Source organism: Rousettus aegyptiacus, unplaced genomic scaffold (genome assembly GCF_014176215.1).
Source record: "Rousettus aegyptiacus isolate mRouAeg1 unplaced genomic scaffold, mRouAeg1.p scaffold_m13_p_11, whole genome shotgun sequence".
Classification (NCBI taxonomy): Eukaryota; Metazoa; Chordata; class Mammalia; order Chiroptera; family Pteropodidae; genus Rousettus; species Rousettus aegyptiacus.
The window spans coordinates 34866402-34885131 of NW_023416286.1; the positions used below are offsets into that span (position 1 = coordinate 34866402).

Consider the following 18730-nt stretch of genomic DNA (forward strand, 5'->3'; position numbering starts at 1 on the left):
AAAACTTATATAAATATGTATATGTATGTATATATCCAAGCATCCTTTCCTCCATCAAAATTAAAAACGTCTTAAGGAAACCTAGATGAACTAGTCCATGTGACCATCACATGACAGATGAAGATCATATTATGTTCATTTAAACTATCAACACTTTCTGCATCCTTGAATCTAGTTAAGCCCCTTGCTTATTCTAAAAAGCTGTGGCTTGAAGAACACTATTATGGGAAAAAAGCAAATTCTATCCTGTAAACTGTAGAGAGATATGCCTGAGTCTCCAGAAGTGAAACTTCCATAGTAGGCTGAAGTTTGTTCCTTTGCAAGTTTCCATAAAGGTCTTAGGGGGAAAAAAAACCTCCTTAATCTTGTTCCCATGTGTCTACTGTTCATTTGAAGATTAAGATTATTTACGTTTAGAGAGCCCTGCAGCCACTTAGATAGCTCTCTAGCAGGGCAGAGGACTGAAGGGATGCACTCATGTTTATCACTGGCACCAGAACAAGCATTACAGAAATGCAAGTTCTTGGCTCACCTCCCAAACCCTGCTTTCTCTCTGACTGACTTCAAGCCACTTTGTAAATTGTTCTGCTGTTTGAAGAGAACATTTCTCTCTGGGTTACAGTTCTGCAGAAGTCAATATTTTAACACTCTTCCTCTGGAAAACTTCCCATTTCTAATACTTCCCCTCAACAGATTCCCCTTTGAAGTCGGAGAGCGTGGCACAGGCCTGAGATTACATATCAGGATCGTTCCCCTCTTGAGGTCTGAGCCTACGTGTGAGTGAGCATGTGTGTGTCTGAGCTGGTTAACTATCTCACTGGGTGTGTAGAGTGTGGTGTAATGTTGGCTGGAATCCTGGATTTGGTCCCCGGGTATTTCACACCGAGGAAGGCTCCTCTGTAGCTACAGACCCAACTCATACCACTGAGGAATCATTTGGCAATTATGTGACCAGTTGGAGAGAATGAAATGACAGACCCCAGTGTGGTTTCACCCTACCTGCCTTCCCCTGCATAACCCATCCTGAAAACTCTGCTTCAGTTACCTCGGACTTTTCACTGTTCCACACACATCTTTTAGCAGTTTCTATCCTTGTGCCTCAGCCTACACAGCATCCCAATTCTGGAATATTCACTCCAGTTTTCTCTAGTGATTTAAGACTATGGAATATAAGCTTAAATCCTTAGTTGAGGCAGCCTCCCCAGCCATTGGCACATAGCAACTACTCTTGTAGTCGTTTCTTTATAGTGAGCACTAGATATAGCATTCTGCTAGTGGTCCTTTGCAGATGAGAGATAAAAGGTCTATTCCCCTAGGCAGAATACTCAAAATCCTCCTACCTGATCTCCTTTTTATATAAAGCAGAAAAGAAGAAGACCAAGCGGTTGTGTATTCGGAACCAGATTTCCAAATCACACTATGCTGCCTGCTTTTGTTCTGACTTCTCCACCAGACTGTGCCTTCTGAAAGCAGGGTCCTGTCTTCACATCTTTACCACTCACCAGAGTGCAGTGCACACTGTAGGCTCAGCACGTGCTTGCTCCACTTCCAATGGTTACATACATGCCTCTCTTGGATGTACACCTCACAGAGCATGTGCATCACTGGGAAGAATGACTTATAAGATTCCAGGAAATCAGACTGATTGCAGTTGTTAACTGTGTAATCCAGGCCTCGGTGAGGCAGAGTCTGCCCTGCCTTTAGTGCTCCCAGCCTCTGGGGTACCTGGGAGCGGACGTCCAGACTGCCCTCTGATCTCCACGTTCTGGAGAGGAGCTGCTCCACCTGAGAAAGGGAGGCCTTCTTCTAATTTGTTAAAAGGTGCTGACACCTCACTAAGCCACATACCTTATGAGGCAGTGTCTCCTGAGAGGGCACATTTTCCTAATTTACCCAGTGGTTTTGTGTGGATTAACCAAGGTTCAGGCATAACAGAGGGCCAGGAAAAGATGATCAAAATTAGTTTAGTGATCTGGTAGATTTCAGTTTTATGTTATCACAGAGTATGCATATGTGTGTATATATTAGATTTCCTTTAAAATATGAAATATATCTGTCTACAGCATAAATACATGTATACACACACACACACACACACACACACACACAAGCACAGAAGGAACTTGATTTGGGGTAAAGATGAGGATAAATGCAAACCTAAATTTTAATGAGCATAGAGCTACCCAAAATTTATCAACTTACTTCAAAGGATGTTAGAATAATGCTTTTACCTGTTTGTTCATTCATTCTTTCAATATACATATGAGGTCTGTACTATTTAAAAATAATCGATTATAACACAGAAAGAGATGTGTGACTTTGTATGCTGTACTCTAAAGATACTACAAATATTTCTCCAATGTGGTCAGAGAGGCCAAAAATATGGGAGGCTGAGTAATAGAAAGCTTTATCCTCTCCTTGTATGATACATGTGTGCACAGCCCTGGATGGTTGTGCATGGTTTTGTCCCCTGCATTGACGATCCTAGCAGACCAAGCAAAACAACCGAAGGGATTTAAGGACTTCTTTATGAGAATAATTTTTGTAAAATCATAAAAGGTTAGAGTTGGAAGGGACCTTAAAGCCAGCTAAGCCATCAGTCTCTTCATGTCACAGAGTAAAAATTGAAATCTGAAAAGGCTCAATGATTTTAGAAAGGTCAAATTATTTTTAGGACCAGTCACATCTCCTCTTTCCCTCTGACTGCTAGAAGCCAGGAACATCTTGCTACAGCCTTGTTTTTCCAGCATCTAACAATTTACTTGGGCGAGTAGAAATGATCTTGTAATATCAATCTCAAGTTGTATTTATTTTAACATATTCATAATAAAAAAGTGGTAATCATTGTCCTACACAACATTTACCCTAAATATCCTTAATTTATTCATCTCCAAAGCAAGTCAATAAGATTTACCTGTGTCAGAGTTATAACAGGAATATCATCAGAGTTTAAGAACTTTTTTTAAAAGAATCCAAGAATCTATGGTATACACTCAAACGAATGATTATTTTTCTTTTGTTCACTGTAGATATTTTTGTAGGTAATTTCCTGTGGATATGGGTGATCTTTTAATCACATCTTCCATTAGTGAAGGTACAATAATGCCATTTACTGATGTCAGACAATCAACTCAAAATAAGATTGTTAAAAAGAACAGAACTAATAAATACAATCCTTGAAATTTACAGAAAATCAAGAATCTGTAACCGTATGTGTTGGAAAAGTGAATGAGACTTAAAAAGATTATATGCAAAGAGAGATTTGCATACCTTGACCTTGAAGCATTTTACACTGCCAAAACACCACAAAAGATTCTGCCTTCAGCATTCTTTTAATCCTTAAGCAAATTAATGATCTTTTATTTTACATTGTTTTAAATGTTTTATGTTCACAGGATGTATTCTTGATTTACCGTAAATAAAACTTTCAGAATTTAAAAAATGTGCTCTTTGGAAAATGGGTGATCTTAATTACTGTTTTTTTTTTTTGTAATTTCACTTTGTCTTTTACTGCACCTTCTTGCTTCCTACTATTAGTGTTTCGTGTAATAAGTATCAAAGGCTCTAGTCCTTCCTTCAAACGATCCTTCCGAAAACTGTCAGCTATTTATATTCCCTTCTCCTCGGTTCTGCTTTAATGGATGCTTTTAAAGCTGTTAGAAATTAAAGGTCTCCAAGGCTGAGTGTATATGTGGCAATTTGTTCAAATTAACTTATTACTGTGGCCTGGTGGGTGGTGATGAACCATCTGGCTCCATTTTTTTTTATTTTTATTTTTTTTTAGGAATAGCTTCCAAGAGAGTGAGTTCTGTGAGAAGATTTAATTATCTTTCAACTAAAAAAAAAAAAAAAAAAAAAAAAAAAACCCTCTAGCTATCCCACGGGTTAGACCTATGGATTAACTATTACTAAAGTTTATTTTAGGGAGATCTATTCTTCAATATCTCATCTATTTCTACTGTACAAATAAATTGACACAAATTAGCTTCAGAATTGCCATTTTTATACACAGATTTAGAATATCACACTGAAGAAATTTGTCATTCTGAAAAGATGAAAAATGTAAAGCTATTAGATATACAAATCTCCTTTTGGCCATACGCCTTGAGAGGAATGCTATGCATTCTCTTCACATTTTCCTTCTGTATCCCAAATGGAAAAGGGCTGCTTCAGACTCAGCCCTTAGCTGTTATGTCATTTTGCAAATGAAAATAAGACCACTGCTGTCCTTGGCCCATTAAATGGCACTTCATAATCAGAAAAGATACTTCATTTTCATCTGTAAAATGAAAAACTTTTGGAATAAACATTAAAGTATACCTATTCCTTTTACTGTCTCCCTTTCGCCTTTTTGTTACTAAATGGATATACTTATAAAAATGCAAGCAAATAAACACACTTTCATTATTAAATGACTGGATAAGATCTTACCTCAAAAAAATGACCAGAAGATAATGGCTATTATAAATAAATTGGCAGTCAATAAAATGTATTTGACACCTCTGTACAACTTAGTTATAATGTCTAACAACTTGATTTTTCTTTAGGGAAATATCTAGCTGATATCATGCAGCAAAAGTTAAAAGTACACAAACTACTCCATTTTTTAAATAGCTTTTTTTAAATTAAGTTTATTAGGTTAGTACAATTATATAATTTTCAGGTGAGTACATTATAATTTGACATTATATTCTATTGTGTAATTACCACCCAAAGTCCAGTTTTCTTCAGCTCCCATATATTTGATCCCCTTTTTCCACTTCACCCTACCCCTACCCCTCTATATTCGACCCCCTTTACCTCATCTACCTCTCTCCTTCTCCCCCATCCCTTACTCTCTGGTAACCATAATGGCTTTTTAATTGCAGTGAATTCGCTGAACCTTACCTTTTTATTAATAGACCAGGGCAGTTGGCACTTCCAGTGCAACATGTACAGCGATTACATATTGTCTAATCCGCATGGTACAAGTGACTCCTAGTGCTTCCAGGTCAGCAATCCTCAGTGGCAGGAGCATGAGGGTGACGCCCCTACACCACAGGGATGTGAAGGAGCAGGACACTCCACCTGCTTTGCCTTCGGGATAGCCCGTCCCAGGTAGCCTTGCCTCAGTGTCTCATGAGCTCCTGACTCCAGCCTCTGCCTACGGATTCAGACCAACTTTCAGAAACTGCAAAAGTTGGAAAGGCATCTTGCTGTAGGACAAAGAACATGGGCTTTGGAGTAAATAAGAGGGGTTCAATTTCTGTTTCAGTAGTTAATAGCCAAATGCCTGGGCAAGTACTTAACTTTTCTGTTCACCTCAAAAATAGGCACAGTAACTTCTGATTTACTGCATGGTAATGACATTTAAATGAGACAAGTCAGGTAAACCACTGACTGCAGTGGCTGGAACACAACCAACACTCTGGAAATGAGCTTTTCCTTCTCTTTCTTTTTCTAAAAGAAGTTGAATATGAACAAGACCTAACACACAAGGCTGGTCAAGGCTGCAGGCCCCAGAATTGAGTCCTGACTGTCCATACCATTACAAAGGGCCTTAAAATATTTTCTGGTTTGTCTTCTTTTAAAATTACATTATTTACAAATGAATTTTTTTTTTTAAGACAAATCTTTCATTTCCTTGCCAGGATCCCATGCCAAAACAAACCCACAAAATTTAACTTTTCAGCATTTGTGTGCTCTTTTGATTTAGTGTGGCTTCAAAATTTAATGCGTGCACTCTTCAGTATTTGACAAATGTAACTTACATGCGCCGTTGTTTTATCTCAAGTGGAACATAAGACAGATGTTTAGAAAAGGAACAAGCAAAGGTATTCTACCACTTACCAGATGGTCTCCTGACCAGATTCCTTTGCTCTAAGAGGTAGTGCTAAAAGCAGTTCTCTTCATTTATAATATTGTCTTCGGTTTTCTGTACATTCAGAACTTTTCTTCATAAGCTAAGTGTGTTGTCTTAAATAAATAGTCAAAATATAAGTACTCATTAAGGCCAATTTCAGGATGATAATTAGAATTAGAGTAGGATGCTTATATAAACAAGAAGCAAACTTAAAAGACACAGGTCCTGAATTACCTACCTACTTACTAAATGGTTTATTGTAACCTGCATTTGTCTTCAACTAATGGATCAGGGACCAGTATCCAGTTTAGAGTTAATTGCATGTTCTTATCAGTTTTTTTTTAATTCAAATAAGTTGTATAAAAAATAACTACAGCACTATCCAAAGTTTTAGACCAACTTAAAGATCTCCTGTTATTTTAAAAATAAGAAAGAAAAAAAGAAAAACACTTACTTGTTATAGCATGTGAGTGGTTGAGACTTCCAAGGCATTTGGTGTTATTATGTTAGCCTCAGAGAGAGACAATAAACCGATAGAATTCATCTCTTTGCAACCAGATCCTCAGTTCAAGATTCTTACTCTAAGGATTTATGGCATATGAAGGTTGTGTTTATTTAAAACCAAATAGTTGGATGAAAATGAACAATTCAGGCATATCCAAGTATCAAAACATTGTGTTGACGAAATACCCAGATGACAGGTTAAATTATTCCACTTTCATTCATGTGTTGAAATACTTTATTGAAACCGAAGCAGTGTGATACAAGATGAGGTACATACAAGATTATAAGACCTTTATTTAAAATCTCTATGAAATTATTTTATGCAAATTCCCCTTTATGGAATATACTCCATGATCTAAACACAATATTTAAAATATAATATTCGGTCTTTAAAATATCTTATTTTTTGAGAAAAAATAACATTAAAAACATACTAAAAATGTTTTGAAATTTCTGTCAAATAAAAATCTGAATATCTGTCTAAAATGAGATAGAACAAAAGGCTGATAACAAATATAAACGAGAGTTATAAAATGTCTGTTTAGCAGTAGTAAAAAGTATAAATAAATGCTGTATTTTTAATACTTCATTTTGCTTAGTATGCCACTATTTCTCCCAAAATATTACAGCTCCTTCAGGGAATGCAAATAAACAGAACCAACAAATTGAAGATTTTTATTTCTTATGCTAAAAGAAAAATTCCACCTGTCACAGAAGGAAACAACATAAGGAGGTAGATAGCTATTTCTAAGAACTCTCTGTCTAATACAATTTGATATTTTCGCAATTAAAGGCAATGCCAGCGTCACTTAAAATAAATGCGGGTGATGGGGGACAGACTTTCAGCCACGGCTCTCTTCTAAGACTCTAGCTGAATCATCAGATTGGAATGGCAAAGCAATAAGAATGACTTCGTTTGTGTGTGCGGCTGACTGTGGGGGAAGAGAACCCCAAGCTGTTCCCACACGTTATCTCCACCCCAGCTTCAGCACTCATTGCTCCAGGACTGTCTATATTGCTCACCTTATAAGCTCAGCTGTTTTCTCTCATGATATCGATTTGCTACTGATCCCATCCTGCATCTGCTACAGATAGCAATGGCCGAGTGAAATGGGGCCACCTCTTTATTTAGAAGAGCAGCTGCCACCACACTGGCCAAAGAAGGGCCATCGTGACATTCTTAGAGTGAACGAAAGTAAACATAGTGGGCCAATTTGGTTGTTTCATATATACAAAGATTCTTAGGTTATTCATTTTTTTCTGGAGACACCAACAGCTGGATACAGCAATCTATTAAAAGAATCCACAAACATTTCCTTAAAAAAGAAAAAAACATATCTACATAGGAAAAATTATGGGTTAAAGTTCATACTTTTGAATAAAATTTTCAAGGCGAAGATGAAAAATGTCATTTGCAAACAATTAGAAAACACGACATTTAAACTATTCGAGCACAACAATGTGCTCAATAAAGTACGCTATGTAACCTTGGACGAGTCATATTTCAGTCTCCTCATCTGTTAAATAAGAGGGTTGGACAAGATGGCTGCCACCCTGCCTCCTTGCTCTAACAGCTTTTGACTTTGTGTGCGAGATTATGAAGAATCATGGACTAATAAAAGTGAAATAAAGTTCCAATCCTTCACTTACCTGTATTTTCTATAAAAACATATATTCCTTTTGTAAATTAGGAAGTAATAACTGATCTGGATCATTTTTTAATTTAAAATATATAGGAATGGAAACTCTAGAGATCATCTCACTTAACAAATGAGGTCACAGAAGAGTTAGAGTTAGAAGCTTAAGTAATTTACCCAAATGTACACAGTAGTCAATGGCGAATCTAGGATCCTGACCAAATTCCATTGACCTCCAAGGCTAGTGCTTTTTGGTGATACATGTGCCTTTGTGATACAATGAATGACCCACCATCCCTTTCTCCATACCACAGGCAAAGTGGCAAATGCCTGAAACCCTTTGGTTTGGTATTTCTTCACAAAATAAAGCTAAAAATGCCGCCGTGGATTGCTGCTGTCTTTATATATACACCATTTAGGCAGCCTGTGTCCCCTCAACTTCAAGTGTCAAAACCTAAAATCAACTCTCTTAGTCGCATTACAACCTAATCTTGCTTTTTGAATTACCAGTATCTTGAGACAGAGAGACAATGCTGTTTACGTTTAAAAAAAGAAAAAACACAATAAACTAGAAAAATCGAATTGTTGCATGAGTCTGATAAAGACTCCAAGGTGTTCTTAACTCTTGGCTGCGACCCTTTCTGGTGTGCTCTGTTTCGCTGCAGAGACTGAATATAGTATTTTTGAACATATCCTATAATCACTGTGTACTGGATGAGAGTGCAGGAAATGGTTTATTGGCCTGTATTAGTAAAACATCAAAGTGCTTTCTTAGAAAGCAGTGCCGTTTCCCGCCTGTTTGGTGTGCATGAAATCAGTGAACCTAATAAAGCAGGGAAGGCTCATTAGGAAGAGCAACAAAGTTCCCAGTGTCCTTTATGAGCAGGCAGCCACCACAGAGGAGATCAAAGCCTCCCTCAGTGGTGTCTGTACATCTGTTTTCTTTTTATCCAGCATGTTATTTGGTTGGTTGTTTGACAACATCAAAGCTTTTTGGCCATTAGAGTCTTTGGTCCACTTGGGCCAAAATCATTTTACTAATCCATCTGGTCTAAGATGTAAATGCTTCCAATAACTGCAGGTCACCAGTTTGAGCAAAATGAACACTTTCAGAATTTATCATTGGCTTTTAGAGGCTAGGTTCTCTTCATCAGTCTGGAGGTAGAGAGCTTCTTAGCTCGTGTGTTTTGTAAAGTTATCCACTTTTACTAAGGAAATGTCATGTAAAATCTAGAGTCCAAGAAAAACTCTTTCTCTCTCTCATTGTCATCATCGTTGTTGATAACATAGTTTACACACTATACCATTCGCCTATTTAAAGTATACAGTTCAATAGCTTTTAGTATATTCACAGAGTTTCACAATTTTGGAACATTTTATCACCCCAAAAAGAAACCTTGTACCTATTAGCAACCACTTTCCATTTCTCCCCAAGTGCCCTTCCCCACAACCCCCTGTCCCAGGCCTAGGTAACCACTAACCTACCTTCTGTCTCTATGGAGTTGCCTATTCCAAGTATTTCATATAAACGGAATCACACAATATGTGGTCCTTTATGACTGGCTTCGTTCACTTAGTGTAATGTTTTCAAGGTTCATAATATAACATGTGTCAGTATTTTATTTCTTTTTATTGTCAAATATATTGTAAGTCTATTTCACATTTTATTTATATATCAGTCGATGGACATTTGTGTCGTTTCCACTTTTGGCTACCGCAGATAATGCTGCTATGAACGTTCATACACAAGTTACTGTGTGTACATACATATATTTTTATTTCTCTTGGATATATAGCCAGGAGTGTAATCGCTGGGTCATACGGTAACTCTATTTTCCCTTTTGAGGAACTGCCAGGCTATTTTCCAAAGCACTTATACTGTTTTACATTCTTACCAGCAGTGTACAAGAGTGCCAATTTCTCTGCATTCTCACCAATACTTGTTACAGTGTAACTTTTTTATTTTGCCATCCTAGAGGGGGTGATGTGATATCTTTTCGTGATTTTGATTTACATTTTCCATTCTATATGCACATCTAATGATAGTGAGCATCTTTTCATGTTTACTGGCCATTTGTATGTCTTCCCTGAAGAAATGTCTTTCCAGGACCTCTGCTTATTTTTAATTGAGTTATTTATTTTTATTTTGTTATGAGTCCTTAACATATTCTAGATACAAATCCTTTATTAATACATAATTTTCAAAATTTTCCCTTTTTTTATTTTTATTTAGTTGTTCTCTGATAATTGTGTATTTGCTATTTATATGAACAGGAAACTTCTTTAAAAGGAATTTCAAGTCACAAAAGAGGAAATAAAACATATTTCCAAGCCCTCTCATTGCCACATATACAAATTCAAAGAGAGAAAAAAAAAAAACTATTACAACAAGAACTTAGTAAGTAAAGTTACTGGGGCCACTTCAGTTTTATTGCAACAATAATATTTATTCATGTTTGTATATAGATTTAGAGTTTACAGAGTACCCTGTATTCATAATCTCTTATAATCTTCCTAATAGCTCTATGAAATATTACAATTATCCCATTTTCTAATGAAAAATGGAGGGGAAGGGAGTGAGGTATAAACATTCAGTAAAGTACCTTGTCTCACTTAAGACTAAGTTCAGCCTAAACACCAGCTACGTAAATGCCATAATATCCGAGCCAAAGTTAATTCAATGAAATACAAAAGCCATCAAACCAGTTGTGTAAAACGATTTGTTTTTTATAATTATCAATTTGTATGTGATGCCTAAATGTGAGATGAGAAGTAAAACAACTGCCTATTTCACAATAAATTAGCCATTGTTATAATACATGATATGAAACATCAAAAAACTAATTTATGTTTTATCATGTCTTGGAACACATGGGTACATCCCCCTGAGCATATGCATTGATGTTGGGGAACTCAGTACAATCATGGAGCCTATATCTTCAGATTTTTTTTCTAACAGTGATGTATGCACTCAAGAAAACAGTACATGCTATTCTGCCATTATTTACTACATGATGCTAGACAATCCACAAACTTCTCCTAGCCTCAATTTCATAATCTAGGAAATCTTCCAAGATTCCTTTTATCAGTCTTTCAGGCCTATAGGTTTCTTCCACCCAATCTCTGAAATGATATAGATTGGGACTTAAATAAAAGAGAAGAAAGGTGTTAGAAGACATGGCCTTGTAGTATCTGAATAGGACAGAAGTAGTAATAATGATATAGTAATACAGGTCCTGTTGACTAATCTCCATGTGAGATTGTGTATAAAACTAAGATAAGTTGTTTTTGTAAATATTATCACTAAAGTAAGCAGTGAATTCAGATCGAGCTCAGTAGTCAGCCGCATTCTCATTCCTCATAGCCTACACAGAGTATACTAATTAACTCTCATTTGTGCCCAGTTTTTGCCATAGTTGTTCATGGAGATTACCACTTCCTAGTATTAGTCCATGGGTACCCAAGACTTTGATTTGAATCACTTGAGGAAAGCTCAGAACCAATTAAGTCTATACCCAGGACAGTCTACTGAAGTAGACCAGAATCTTCCCACCAATCGAAATCCAAGCATTTTCCAAGGTTACCAAAGCTACAAAGAGTCAGAGGGACACAAAGTGATATCTGTGACAGAAGATAAGACTAGCTTCCATCCCTATATAGAAACAAAAAGCATTTTATGAAACAAAACAGGTCACATGGTTTGAAAATAGAAAATATTCTATATACAGCTCATCCTGGAAAAATCTAGAATCTACAATTGTCAAATACTTGTGACTTCCAAAAGATGCTATTATGATCTCCACCAAAGAACAGACTAGTGGCCTGGAAAGAGAAATTCACATTTCTAAAATTTAAGCTTGACAATGCAAATTGACCATGTGGTCAATTGTGGGAAAGGGTACCTGCTCTCTAAGTTAATTTTTTCCAGTCTATCAACATTTATTAGTGTTAAATAAAATAATAGGGGAGATAATTATAGATTATAGAGCACTATAAAAGTGTTTGTGCTATTCACTGTCATATAAGCAGCACTAATTTCTCTGTCTCTATCAGAATATGAAAACATATCTGAAAGTACCTCTAATTTCCTAGAGAAGACTCAAATATAAATCAAAAATAATATTCACCAAGAGGATTACACTTAAATTGATTATTCAATTTTTAAAAAATCTCATTGTGGAGAAAAAGAAAATCTGCTGTTTTTTATTTTCTGTTATTTTTGCAAAAAATGGACTCTTGGGCCTGAGTACCTCCTTTTCTATGTGCTATACATTCAGTTAGGAGTTCTCAGCTTTCTTCTAACCAGATACAAGGTCAGAAATTCTTTCTAGGAGGAAAGGAGTGAATGAGATGTTTGCCCTTTCTGGTTGTAGGTGCCAGCCTGGTTGTTCACATTCCTTCCTGAACTCTTGACTTACCCTGTTTGGGAAATCTTCAAATGTAACTGTGATGATTACATTGGTTGGAGTGCCCGGGGAACGAAGCCTTTGAGAGCATCCTGGGGCTACTTCAGCAATCCAGGGGAACTTGCTCCCAGTCAAGAGCCACTTTGAAAAAGAAGTATGACTTTTTTAAAGGCATAACTCCCACCTTTGTGTAAGAATATCAGCTTTCTACTTGAAATCACAGAGAGGCATAGAAGACATAGACATTTCTACCCTGTACAACAGATTTTAATTAGTTGAGATTAAATGGCTGGGCTCTCCAGGAATTCTTCAGATAACCTTTCATTTCTTGATATGGATAGGAAAATTTATTGAAAATCTAGCAAAGGAAAGAATGATGGAGCCTCTACTCCAACAGCTCATCTTCTGTAATTACCTAGAAAATTCCCAAGGAAGCTTCCGACTTTCAATTTTGGGGGTTTGTCTTTGGTGGTTAATTATTTACTTAATGTATAATACTATTATGGAATGCGTTACTTGGCCTTTGGCTCCGGGAGGAATAGCTACAGTAGATAGGAAGACAGAAAATCTGTAAGCACTTGGCTCCTGTAGATACTGCCATATCTCGCCTTTACTGTACATGCTGTCCTGTGATAATATTGGAGAGTAAGGAAATATTGTTTAGGAGGAAGTAGCTCCTTGAGGAAGGAAGTGGGCAGTGCAGGAAAAACAAATCAGAACCTTCCCAGAATAGAATTCACCTTTGACGACCACTTGAAGCTTCCCACCCCATGTCCTAGTCCTGCTGGACAGGAATTCACATGTCAAAACCTGCCTAAGAATGCCCTACCCATAAACAACCACAAATACTCTTTTGACATTAATGTTTGTAGCTCTCAGCTACTACTTAGGCTCTCAAGCCCTTAATAAACAGATGAGTCTGCACCATTTGTTCTCACTTTGCAAAGAATTTTACATTCCTCCAGCAGCAGTCATGAATAAAAAGTAAATGAGATTTAGTGGCCATTTATTTCATGCATAAACTCTTCTGACCAACAGGAGTGAAATCTCATAGACAATGAGATCCTGTCAAAAATAGACCCCATATGTTTATGTCTCAAAAACCAATAGGTAGTTTATGGCCAAGCCACCCTGAACGAGCCCAAACCCATCTGATCTCAGAAGCTAAGCAGGGTTGGGCCTGGTTAGTATTTGGTTGGGAGACCACTTAGGAAGACCAGGTGCTGTAGGCATAAAAAATAAGGGATTGTAATCTGACAAGGTCCTTGCAGTTTGTGTGGTCAACCAAGGGTTGCTTTGCCTAAAAAAAAAAAAAAAAAAAAAAAAAAAAAAAAAAAAAAAACCAGAAAAAACAAACAAACAAAAAAACCACACACAATAAGTAGTCACTATTTTTATAGAAGATTCACTATGTTTATAAAAGCTTTATGGTTGCTTTATAGAGCAAACAAATTTGATTTATTTTATTTCCCCCAAAGAATTTCATTAGCCTTAGAAAAGTAAATCAGTAATTCTTTTTATGTTTACTTGGATCTAAGTAACTTCTTTCTTTCTTTTATTTTAATTTTATTTGGTTTAAAAAAATTTTTTTTTCTTAAATAACATTTATTTCTTACAGTTCTGGAAGCTAATAAGTCCAGTGTCAAGGTGCCAGCAGGTTCGGTGTCTACTAAAGGTCTGCTTCTCCTCTTTTCTTTCTGAGCTGTCTTCAAAATTGACCATAATGCCAATGTCCTTTTGATTAAGCTTTTTCTAGTATGCATCTCAAAACCTTTCTAGTCTCTATTGCAGCCTTGCTCTGGTCACTTCATGCCCTTGCTCACAACCTTTCAGAATTTCCTCCTTTGCTTTTGAAATATAGTTCAAACTCTTGTGCTTAGTACTGAATGTCTCCATAAGCTTGGCCATGCCTTCTCCAGGCTTCCTCACATTTCTTGTACTCTATATTCCATTCACTCTGGAATGCTTATGTATGACAAGCAGGCGTCATGTTTTCTTCTAATTTTTCCATAGTGGTGGAGCAAGGGGAGATGTGAATTGCCCACTAGCTCTTAAAGATGTCTGCTTAGAAATGGTCTGTTAGTCAAAGCAAGCCCTATGGACACTTCTTTCTTCAAAGAGGTAGTGAAGGACACACTTGACATACACACAATAAAAGGAGAACTGGCATACGGGTGAGCATCCCTGATGACCACCGTATTCTAAATTCATCAGATAGTCAGCGGAAACCATTTATGTGAAAAACTAAGTAACTTCTTGTAATCAAAAGATTCCCCCCCCCAAAAAAAAGCTCTTTTTGTGTGTCAGATATTTTATACGTACTCAGAGCCTATAGTCATTCCAAAAATTACATAATCTGATCACAGTAATTCAGGGTAAAATAAGTGCAAAAAGAAACAGCTCCTTAACCATACTCTCAGTACATTTTCTTTTTTATTAGAGTTGGTTTCAGACATTCTTCACATTTTTAGGAAATCTTTTGATTTGTTTCTGTTTTACTGTGTAATTTAAAACTCCCCACCTTTTACTGAAATGTATTAACCACTGAAAAATTAAAAACAATATAAAGTAGAAACAGTTGAAGCCAGTTTTAAAGACTTTAAGGCTAAAATAAATTTTTCAAATTACAATGCTCTACTTTCATATATATGTGTTCCTAGCAGACCAATAAAATGGAGTGCTCGTTGTTTATTAGAAATTGGCATTCCAATGGTGTTAGCCAACCAAGCAATTCTTTTTTAAAGTTTCCTGTGCAAAAATGTGTACAAAGAAATATTTCTATACCAATTAATGTTGGTAGTTTGGTTTGGAACATTAAGTTAAACTAAAGTTAGTTTATGTGTTCATTTTTTACCATATTTAAAGACAATTATTAGTGGTCGATTTTCTTCTAAATTTTCAATCCTTGCTGCATTACAGAAAAATAGCAAAGAAATGATCCAAATAGACATAACACAAAAAAACGAGGCTTCACAGAGGCAAATAGAGTATTGTGTTATTTTAAATGAACATTTACTTTTCTTTAAAGAAATCACAGCTGAGGTGACTCACAACATATCAGACACTTATTGAGGGACCAGGGGACAGGGACTGTTCTGGTCTGATGGAGCAGGGGAATGAGTTCTTACTTGGCACACTGGTCACATTTTCCTTTAACACCTCTATAGTGTTACTTTCCCATTTTGCAGATGAATAAATTAAGGTACAAATATCTAAGAAGGTTGCAGAAGGTCATATAACTAGTAACAGGTAGAACTAAAATTTCAACCAGGTCCATTTGATTCCAAATCCTGAGCTCCTCTGATTATAACAGAGGGAGAAAATTCAGTACCTAGAACACAGAATGGTGTGAAAGAATGATATCATAGAAAAATAAACAGCAGAAGATACAGGGAAATGGGTGAGAAGCAAGAGTTCTGGAATCACCAGGCGGTGCTCAGATTTCAAAACCAGTTTTAAAATTTTAGCAAGTAGAATTTGGGAACTTCTAATGAAGGAGGAATCAGATGGTAAGGACTAAAGGAAAATTTTTTAAAAATTAATATTTTACTTGCCTTTTAAAAGATGTGTCTAACCTACATAAAACGTCATTAGTATACTCAACAAACTACTAATATGGAACGTAATTTTCCTCTCTCAAAACATTGAGCGTAATAGCTCAAAATTCAATATAGGATAACTTATACCAAACACCTTTTTAGTTCTACTTTTTCTACCATAATCTGAAAGAATTGAAGATACGGGGTTTCCTCCATCTCTTATTTATGATTGCAAGAGTCAGTGATCAAGAGATTTAATAACAATATATGTTTTCGAAGATAGCCCTAAATTTCTTGAGGTAATCTAACCCTCTGTGACATATTCTATTGCACAGTACCATGAATGCCAAAGGTTGCCAAATAAATATTAATTGATGATAATAATAAAAAGGCCTTCTTAGACATCAAAATTTCCATTTTCTTTGTTGTCTCTTAGAAAAACAGCTAAATTTAACTTCTACTTGGCAATGCTTTCCTTGACATTAAGGAATGGAAGACCTTTAGAAATAATTTTCCAGAGAATGGGGTCCCTGAGTGAGGATGCTGGTTGTCAGCCAGTTTTTGAAGCCTCTTCCCAATCTAGATGCCTGTATTTGGGTGTCCTGCCAACAGGAATCATCCAGGTCAGTGATGTCTAACATTCCCCCAGAGGCACTGAGATGGCGACGCCACAACGTTTTGTTTAGTTTGTGGGAAAAACTTATGAAGAGTGATGACCTTAGTTTAGGGCTGAGAAAACCCAATGAGTTTAAAGTGTCTAGGAATTAAAGACTCAAATGATAGGCCCTTCTCCTTATAGTACACAGGAGCAACCTGCAGTATGCCTTGGCTCAAGTCTATTCCATTAAGTTTAAAATGCAATCACCTAACACCTTCTTATGTGGGGTTGCCTTTCATCACTCAGCTCTCAACCTGTCTTGCTGACAGTCTGGGCTCTGACTGTGTGGCTACAGGGCAGTTCATGCCTCCTGAAGCTATTGATCTCCATGCGAACAGTTAACAATCTCTTTTTCAAACTTTGGATATTTCGCGTTGCACTTTACTGCAATAATTAATCACAGACAGATTTAGCTCCTAATGCAATGATGTATGGATTCACTCAGGATATAGAAAAAATAAATATGCTGTGTGTGTCCCCACCTCTCGCCTCCACAAGAACACAGTATTTGTAAAACAAATGTTGTAAAAATTGATGAACTGTGAGTGATCCCAAAGAATATTTTCCTCTTTTCTCAAGAGTAATAAAACAATAATATCTGATTACAAGATCAAAGGATATACCCTCTTGTTTTATGTGTTCGCTTATTGATATTTAACAACTTAGGAGTATTTGGTCTCTGATGAAAATATATTTAGTGCTTTAAAGCAATTCTTGCTTGTATTAAAATTGTAGAATATAAAGTGACTTTCCTTAGCACTTTCACGTGAGCCCACTTGTTCCACGAGCTATTCTGCTCAGGCTTCTATCTTTATCTAGGTCACCTTTATCCTTTTTGGCAGAAAATTCAAATTTCAGGTCTTTGTGCTCAGAAGCCCATCTTGTTCAAAAAAGCCCTCACTGGTACCCTGTGTGGCCCCAGAACCATTATCAACCATTCAATTTTCTTGATTGTGTTGAAATATGCAAAACCTAAGATTTACCATTTTAAACATTGTACACTTTTAAATGTACAATTCAGAAGCATTTCATACATTCACAGTGTTGTGTAACCATCCTCTTCATCTCGTTCCAAAATACTTTAATCACCTCAAAAGGAAACCCCACACCCACTAAGCAGTCGCTCCTCATTTCCTTAGCTTCTCAGCACCCAGAAACCTCCTCTGTCTCTGTGGATTTGCCTATTCTGGACATTTTGTATAAATGGAATTACACAATATGTGGCCCTTTGCATCTCACTTCTTTTATTTAGCATAATAATTTCAAGTTTCACTTGTGTTGTAGCATGTATCAGTATTTTATTTCATTTTATGGCTGAATAATATCCCACCCAGTGTATGCTTATACTAAATTTTATTTATCCGCTCATCCGTTGATGGACTTTGGGTTATTTACATTTTTCAGCTATTGTGAAAATATATTTATTGTGAAATACACTTAACTACTTAGCTATCGTTCAGCTACTATGAACATTCTTATACAAATTTCTGTTTGAATATATACGTAGGAATAGGATTGCTGGCTATATGATAGTTGTATTTTTGACTTAAACTGTTTTCACAGAGGCCGCATCATTTTACATGTCCACCATCAGTGTGTGAGGGTTCCAGTTTCTCTACATCTTTGCCAACATTTGTTCTTTTTCTTGTTTTTTAATTATAGCTATCCTAGTGGGTGTGAAGTGGTATCTCATCGTGGTTTTGATTTGTACTTCTCCAATGGCTAGTGACCTGGAGCATCTTTTCGTGTACTTGCTGCCATTGGTTTGTCTTTGGAGAATGTCCATTGATTTTCAAATATTTTCACCCATTCCGTGGGTTGTTTTTTATTCTCTCAGGACTGCACAGAGTTTTGATTTCGACTAAACCTAATGTATCTAGCTTTTCTTTTGTTGCTTGTGCTTTCGGTGTCACATGTAAAAATCCATTGCCAAATCCGAGGTCATGAACATTTACACCCACGTTTTCTTCTAAGAGATCTATGATTTTAGCTCTTAAATGTAGGTCCATTTTTAGTTAATTTTTGCATAATGTGTGGGGTAAGGGTCCAACTTTATTCTTTTGCATGTGGCTATCCAGTTGTCTTGGCATCATTTGTTAAAGACATTATTTTTTCCCTCGGTCATTCAATTTTGAAAGCTCCTT

The 18730-nt window shown here is 36.4% G+C and overlaps 1 protein-coding gene and 1 pseudogene across 5 annotated transcripts in view; both read left to right on the forward strand.

Annotated features, from left to right (window-relative positions):
• Window positions 1-18730, forward strand: part of DLC1 (DLC1 Rho GTPase activating protein) — a 351657-nt gene that overhangs the window by 229368 nt on the left and 103559 nt on the right. The gene's annotated exons all lie outside the window — the stretch shown is intronic.
• On the forward strand, window positions 13503-13621 carry LOC118609591 (annotated as a pseudogene).